The following is an 8,097-nucleotide window of genomic DNA, read 5'->3' on the forward strand; positions in this document are numbered from 1 at the left end:
ATAATTTTGATAAAACCATGCACATGATCAAGTGACGACCTTCAACGTAAAAATTTCTAAACCACATAGAATCAAAATGGCTCCACTGGCTGCTTGATCTCTGCCTTTAAGAACAGAAAAAACAACTCCCCATCATTGAATCTTGGATCTCGAAAAGCAATATCCACCTCTGGAAGCATTTGGGTCCTAGAAACAATGACATCAGCAAATGCCACCAACCCCTCCGGCTTCCTGACATCCCCTCTCAATGTTAAAATCTTATTTCGCGCACCAATCTGATCAAAATCGGCCCTAGCGGTGCCATGACCTACAGTCAACAATGAAGGCCTCATTCTAAAAAAAATCTGCTCGCGTAAATTATGGAGCTTAGATACATATGGACATATGCTTAGATACATGTTTTTTTATTAATCCATAATGTTATTTTACATGTAATCTTTTATTTAATATTTTACATTAGATATGATTATTTTTTATCAACTATGTATATTAGACTTGAATGTTTAGACATTAGCCTTCATTCTTTTTAGTGATAAAATAGAAAATTCCCGCTAAGTAGTCATAGTTAGTATTGTCAGTGTGAATGATAGGCTAAAAGAATTGCAGTGAAGCCAGTAAGAATTGTAAATGCAGTGAATAGCCAAAAGCTACAATGGCCCCAGTAAGAAGTATAAATGCACTGTATAGATTAAAGACTACGGTGGGCCCAGTAAGAACTGTAAATGCACTGATCCAACAAGAAAAATGGACTATAATGGTCTTAAAAGAACCATCTTTATAGACTGGCCCAAAAGGTTGCTGTAGGTTTATTAGGTTCCAGGGCTAGATGACTACTTAAGTTAGTAGGAGTATAGTTGAGATTCATGAGGATTTGATCTCCCATATAATTTTTTAAATTTGTGTTAGAAATTAATAATTAGACATTGTGGCGTAAGAGGATTTGATCTCCCAAGAAATATAATTGTTGATTTAAAAAATGGTGAAAAATTGGGAGAATTATGACATTTGGCATCGCAAGATTCAATAGTTAAGGTCTTGGAGGCCTTAACTCACTCCTTTAATGAGCCCAAGCAAGGTGACTCGGACCAACACCAGAGAGATCATGAAGCTTATATTGAATGGGCTAAGAAGAATAGTTGTGCATGCATTATCATGTTAAGCAACATGGATAATGATCTCATGTGTGAGTTCGAAACCTATGACACTACCCAAAAAGAGGCAAGCCCTGAAAGAACAGGTCAAAGATAGAGTGTTTCAATTGCAGAAATAAAGGCCACTTTGCTCATGACTGCATTACGCCGAAGAAGGTACACTTTGACTTTTCTCACATTGTTTATTTAACTAGCCATGTGATGGTTGCTCATTCATATCCTATGTGGACTTGATAAAATATGAGAGGTGTTAGGACTTGATAAAATATGAGACTCACAAAGTGAGAAAGAAGGAACTCAGGTTAAATGCTTAAGGAGCGGCTAGACAAAGTGAGAAAGGGCCGAATATCCTTGGACAAGCTCTCACCTCTAGCAAGGGTGTCAATGGGTTTATATTCACTCATTTGGAAGCGCTCAAGAACTTTCTTTTTAAGTCTGTTGAGACAAATATAGAAGTTTCTTTGATCGATCTCTATAGACTCTCAAAATGTATTCTGCCTCACTCATATCATTCTTCTCAAAATTGAAAGATAACCACTCTTTTGTGGCAACTATCAACCATTTTTCCTTTACAGCCAGTAATATGTCATCTACATACAATAATAACATAATGGAGCTCTTTTTGGACCTTTTGACATAGACACACGATGGTGCTCCGTGATCATCGTAAACTCATTCAAGAGAATGGCTCAATAGAATCTGAGATACCATTGTCTAGATGATTGTTAGTTCATTTGTTTTGAGAAAACATCTCATCTCATCTCATCTCATCTAATTATTATAACTTTCCTAACTTCTAATACAAATAAAAATAAACAATTCAACTTTTTCAAATCCCAAAATAAAAATAATATTAAAAAATATATTCTAACAATACTTTATTCAACTTTTTAATTTTAATATCAACTCATATCATCTCATCTGCAAAAGCAAACGAGATATACATAGATCGTTTGAGCTTGTACACCTTCTGCTCTTGACTTTGACCACAAAGCCCGTGGATTGGTACATATAGATTTCCTCATCTAGTTCTCCATTGAAAAATGTTGTCTTAATGTCCATCTGATAGAGTTCCAAATCCATGTACGCTACTATAGTTAGAATTAGGTGAATTAAGGTAAACCTCACCACTGGTGAAAGAATTTCCTCATACTCTATACCCTCCTATTGGGTATATCCTTTCACCACTAAGCGAGATTTGTACATTTCTATTGATCTATATGACTTGTGTTTCACCTTTAGAACCCATTTGTTCCCAATAGAGACCAGAACAACAACTCGAGACGAGGGAAAGCTAGGCCCCTACATGGTCACCGCCACAAATCACCCGGGCTCTTACCAGCTCTGAGACTCTGAAGGACATGAGCTGCCACATCCCTGGAATGCTGAACATCTATGGGAATTATATTGCAAAACTTGTTTAATAATTGTGTGAATTCATGTTTTCATGTACGCTAGGCCCCCAATGGAAAGGCCCCTACATGGTCACCTCTTCAAATCGCCCGGGCTCCTATTGGCTACGAAACTCCGAAGGATATGAGCTACCACATCCCTAGAATGCCGAACATCTATGGGAATTCTATTGTGAAACTTGTTTAATAATTGTGAATTCATGTTTTCATGTACGCGCTATAGATCCTAATAAAAAAAGTGTTGTATTTCAATGTCAAGTTTCAGACACAAAATCAACGAAATCTCCATCAACAAAATCAAAGAAATTGGCAAAATCTCCATCAACAACTTACCTCCCCGCCAGGCGAAAGAGACAAGTTTAATGCCTGAGGCTGCTCTATCCTTCTCGAGGAGGAGTGCAGGTCCTACGCTGTCATCAGGCAATAGCGCTGGCTCGAACAAAATGGTAATGCTCTTGGTACAACTCCAAAACCACTCTGCAGGCGGGGGTTAGAGGATGCCTAGCCACATTACGCGCCGAGCGCGGAGCTGGACATCGCTAGTAACGAAGTCACACACGCTAGGGTGTGCAGGTGGTCTCAAAGGGAGACCATGGTGTACACAGTAATAAATGGTTGTGATTACCCCAAAGAGATTTTTGGTGTTAGTGTCTGTAATTAAATGATTTTTGGGAAGGTGGTAAAAATGAATATTTTTTGGGTTATTGTATTCATAACTGCAACATGTTTTATTGTATAATTTCATGGTTGAATCTCTTGGTTGTTGTTCTGTTGATTTATTTACTAAAATTGCGAAATCTCATTGTGGTATTACTACCCACGGTTCTGTGATGCAAATGAGGGGTATGAGCAGGAGGGACCTATGGCAGGCTTTTCACGTTAGACATTTGTTTTCCATTCCTTTATTTCGGGTTGTATTGTTTTATACTTTTTTGGTATATAGCTTGACTGCCTTCTATTTTTTTCACTGCTATATTTATTTTGTACACATTTTTCATGTTTGCACGCACACTTGCACAAGACAATCAGGTGTATGAGCTGTGTGATCATCATCCCAGTGTCACAACGTCCACCAAATCACAGGTAAGGGTCGAGGGTGCCACAATTTAGGATTTTGGACTTCATCAGTTTGATTCTCCTGGAATGCCCACAGGCATACTCTAAAGGGATTGCCAAGTTAATATATCATAATGCTTTCAATGGGACTGAGGTAGCTTCCTCAAGTCTATCATATTGACTATCGAGTGATTCATATGGACTTTAGGTATTCCAATGCCACTACAAAGTCAATATGGGAACCATCTCGTTTGAGCATGATAAAAAGGATGGTGGTGTTGATGTCGTATTTCGTAGCCCGAGCAGTATCGCGATGTCCAAGTTCCACGTCGCCTGCAACAAAGAGTACAAAGAGGCTTCGATGATACCTGGGGTCACTCCGATGCCTAAGTCAGTAGATAGTTAGTTCAATGAAGAAAGCTCAAGTACACAAAAGTACAATAGGGTTATCAGACACAATGTGAGAGAGATTCCTGTAGAAGGATCTCCCCTATTTATACCTGGTTCGGGTTCCGCTGTTGAGGGAGATCGTGGTGTGTTAGGTGTCAAGCCTACTACCACTCATTTACTTGTCGCCCCAGCATGCCAATCCTGGCCTAGCTGGAGACTGTGCCCTATCACGGTCATGGGGTGGGAATTCATAACTCCTTCATCACGGCTCCTCCCGTTTAGTTCCTATTGCTTCAAGTTCCTCGAGACCTCCCCTTCAGTTTCTACCAATTCATCTTCTGTCGATTCGACTTTCCGAGGCCACTTGCTCCCTTAATAAATTCATCTCCTTGTTTCCTGCTATTGTCCCATTTCTCGAAGGTTGATTGGACATTCCGGCTATCCCTTTCCATGCCCTGGGACCTCATTGGTCCGTGCCACCCTCTCTTCTGTCCCGACAGTTGCCATGCCTGCCATTTCGATTGTTGATACAACGTGGCATTTGCTAACGTCACTTCCCTCAGTGCCTCTTCATTTCTCGAGCCCTCCCTACAGCTTCCCTCCCCTATTTAAAGTGCTCCTCCCCCTTTTTCTCCCTTCTCCACTTCTTCTTCGGTAGTTTCCCGTTCGACTGTTCTTTCCTTCTCCATTTCCCCCCAACCACTTCTTCTCTCTCCATTTCTCCCGTTTTCCCCCCAACCATCGTGCTCTCCTTCCTTCCTCCTTTTTAGTCACCATTTTCCAGTAGCTTCCCACCGTTTCGATGGCACCTGTTGATGTCGTTCCTCCATACTTCAAAGGGAAATGCTGGGTTTCTACTATCTTCGACGCTGATCTCAGAGCATTCTAGTCTAAGTATAGGATTCCCCCTTCTGTGGTTTTGGAAATGCCTCGAGGCGAGCATACTGCAAACCCTGACGGCACCGCAACGAGGGTGGCTCTCTTCCAGTTACTGTTCGCCAATGGTCTTTACCTCTCGTTCAGTCGACCAATTCGAGAAGTTTTAAATTACCTTGGCTTGGCCCCGTCGCAGCTCCACCCTAACGTGTGGTGCCTCTTGATTTCCAATTGTATCATCTACTGAATGGTACTGAGTAAGACCTCCAAAGAATATCCAGACCTGACGCCTCGGGAATTCTTTTATGCATATCGGCTTGTCTACCAACTGGGTAACGTTGTTAGCTTCCAGGCTCGAGCATAATCCCGCAAGTTCTTATTTGTGTTCAGCCTAGACTGGGAATATCTTGAAGGGGAAGCCGCACACAAGTAGTTCCCCATTCAGGCATGTTGGGGGTACCTCCTGTCTATGGAGAGCCTGGAGCCTACCTTCAATCAGAGGGAAGAGGCTTGGTACGAGTTGGTCACAGCTTGGATGCGGGCCCACCCAGACGAGTCAATGACTGATGTGATCCTTTCTGACAAGAACATCCGCGACTACTTAACCACGCCCAACCGCTTGTACACCATCGGAAGAAATTGCTTGGGTAGCATTCTGCCTCTTGAGATTCGGCCCTCTCGCTGAAAACACGCCTTGCGTCCTTCTAGCTGTCGGGCCAAGCCACCGAAGGTGCGCAACGATTCTCCCCCTCAAAGTGGTGAGGCTAGGGACTCTACCCCTCCTGGTGGTCTGGCCGGGGAATCTAGAAACCGTTCCAAAATACCTCGCGTCTAGGAGTCCTTGGGTGTGGAGATTCCAGTTGCCTCGACATGGGGACAACGACGTCATTTCGTAGCGATATGGCCTTGCTGCCAGTCCTTCTACTTCAACCAGTTCTCGACCTGCCAAACCTTTCCAGAACTAGTTGCTTCCTTTGGTAGAAGAATTGGAAGCTTGAGATCCTCAGGCGGCGTTTTTTGCCTCTCTAGTGCACCCCTTCTCTCACGAGCCTAGCTCGTTCGAGCCCTCTACTTCTTTTGAGGATACTTTTCATGAGGAGACTATCAGCAGGGTTCCACAGGTAGGTTCATCGTCTGAGCTCCGGGATGCAAAGCACCCCCTTCTCTGGACTCAAGTCAAAGAGATGCCGAGGGCGAGTGAGGTGACACGACCCCAGAGCCCAGGACTTAGGAGGAGGAGTCGAGCCCTTTCCACCGAGCCTCAACTCACGAAGACACTCACGGAGACACTATTGACGACGAAGGCGACTCGACCCCAGAGCCCAGGTTGTAGTAGGCAGAGTCGAGCCCTTCTAGAGCCATAAGTTCAAAAGGGACACGGGCAAAATTCCTCTTTCAAGATGAAAAAGAAGAAGACGGGGAAGAAGAGAATAGAGAAGGTGAGGAAGGCGAGGGGTTGACTCCAGAAGCTCCTCTGCTGTAGCTCAGAGCTCGGCTGAGGATCCTCCCCCTGTTATCGACCTAAGTGATGACGATGATTCTGGAGCTTCAACTCTCGTGGCGCCCCGACTATGCAACGAGACCTGGGGGTCCCCTTCAGAAGCTCCTCTACTGGTCCCTCATCTTCCTCCAGGGCAAAGCAGACACAGTCCCCTACCTCAGCTCTGGACAAGGCTCAGGCTGATGCTTCCGAGAGTGTAGGCCGGAATGTTGAGACCCCTGTTCACCCAGGTAAGCTCATCTCCTTCCACCAGCCTTGTTTCTCTCCCGTTTACATTATTATTCACAAAAATCCTTTTCTCAATTCCTTTTTTGTAGGTCGTGCACAAATTGGCCACGATGATCATGGAGGAATTGGGAGAGTTGGATGAGGCCATCCGTCTTCTTTTTAGTGTAGGACTCGGCTTTGTTGAACAGGGGGTTGGGACCAAATCCTGGGACTTGGACCCTTACCCTAAAACAAGTCAAGGGACTCGTCTTCTTGCAAGTGTAAAGACTCGACTTTGTTCGACGGAGGTTCGGTTCCGAGTCCTGAGACTTGGAACCTTACTTCACAGCTAGTCAAAGGACCCGTCTTCTTGCGAGTGTAAGGACTCGGCTTTGTTGAACCGGAGGTCAGGACAAAATCCTGAGACTTGGACCCTTACCCGTAACTAGACAAGGGACTCGCCTTATTGTGAGTGTGTAAGGACTTGACTTTGTTGGACGAAGGGTTAGTTCAGAGTCCTGAGACTTGGAACCTTACTTCGCAGCTAGTCAAAGGACCAGTCTTCTTGCGAGTGGAAGGACTAGACTTTTATTGAGTCAAGGGGTCTGTCTTCTTGCGAGTGTAAGGACTCGACTTTATTAGACGGGGGGTCAAGACGAAATCCTGGGACTTGGACCCTTACCCAGCAACGAGTCAAGGGACTCGTCTTCTTGTGAGTGTAAGGACTTGACTTTTATCGAGTCAAGGGACCCATCTTCTTGCGAGGTGGAAGAACTCGACTTTGTTGGATGGAGGGTCATTTTCGAGTCTTGGGATTTGAAACCTTACCCCGCTGCGAGTCAAGAGATTCGTCTTCTTGCGAGTGTAAGGACTCGACTTTGTTGGATAGAGGGTCAGTTTCGAGTCCTGGGATTTGGAACCTTACCTAGCAGTAAGTCAAGGGACCCGTCATATTGTGAGTTTAAGGACTCAACTTTTATCAAGTCAAGGGACCCGTCTTCTTGCGAGTGTAAGGACTCGACTTTGTTGGACAGAGGGTCGGGACCAAATCCTGGGACTTGGACCCTTACCCCTCAAAGAGTCGAGGGACTCGTCTTCTTGCGAGTGTAAGGACTCAACTTTGTTTCATTTTGGCAATAGGAGATTTGAGAAAAAACATCCTAACGTTCTCATTCATTCATAATTTGTTTGTACAAGTTGTTGTCTTACGCTTCTACACATAGAACTTTTTTTAAGTGTTCGGCATTCCAGGGGTGGGGTAGCGCATGTCCTTGGCTGTCCTTGAGGAAATAAGAGCCAGGTTGATTGCTTGCGGTGACTACATAAGGCCCTTCCCATCATGGCCCCAACTTTCCTTCATCCGGGACAGTAATTCTTGTTTGTCACAACACCATGTCGCCTATCTTAAAGGATTGTGGCCTGACTATTTGTTGAAGTACTGCTTTGCCTTTCGCTTGTTACTCGTTATTCACATTGCCGCTTCCTTCCTTCTTTCCTCCAGGAA

The sequence above is a fragment of the Juglans microcarpa x Juglans regia genome, chromosome 8D (assembly GCF_004785595.1).
Source record: "Juglans microcarpa x Juglans regia isolate MS1-56 chromosome 8D, Jm3101_v1.0, whole genome shotgun sequence".
NCBI lineage: Eukaryota > Viridiplantae > Streptophyta > Magnoliopsida > Fagales > Juglandaceae > Juglans > Juglans microcarpa x Juglans regia.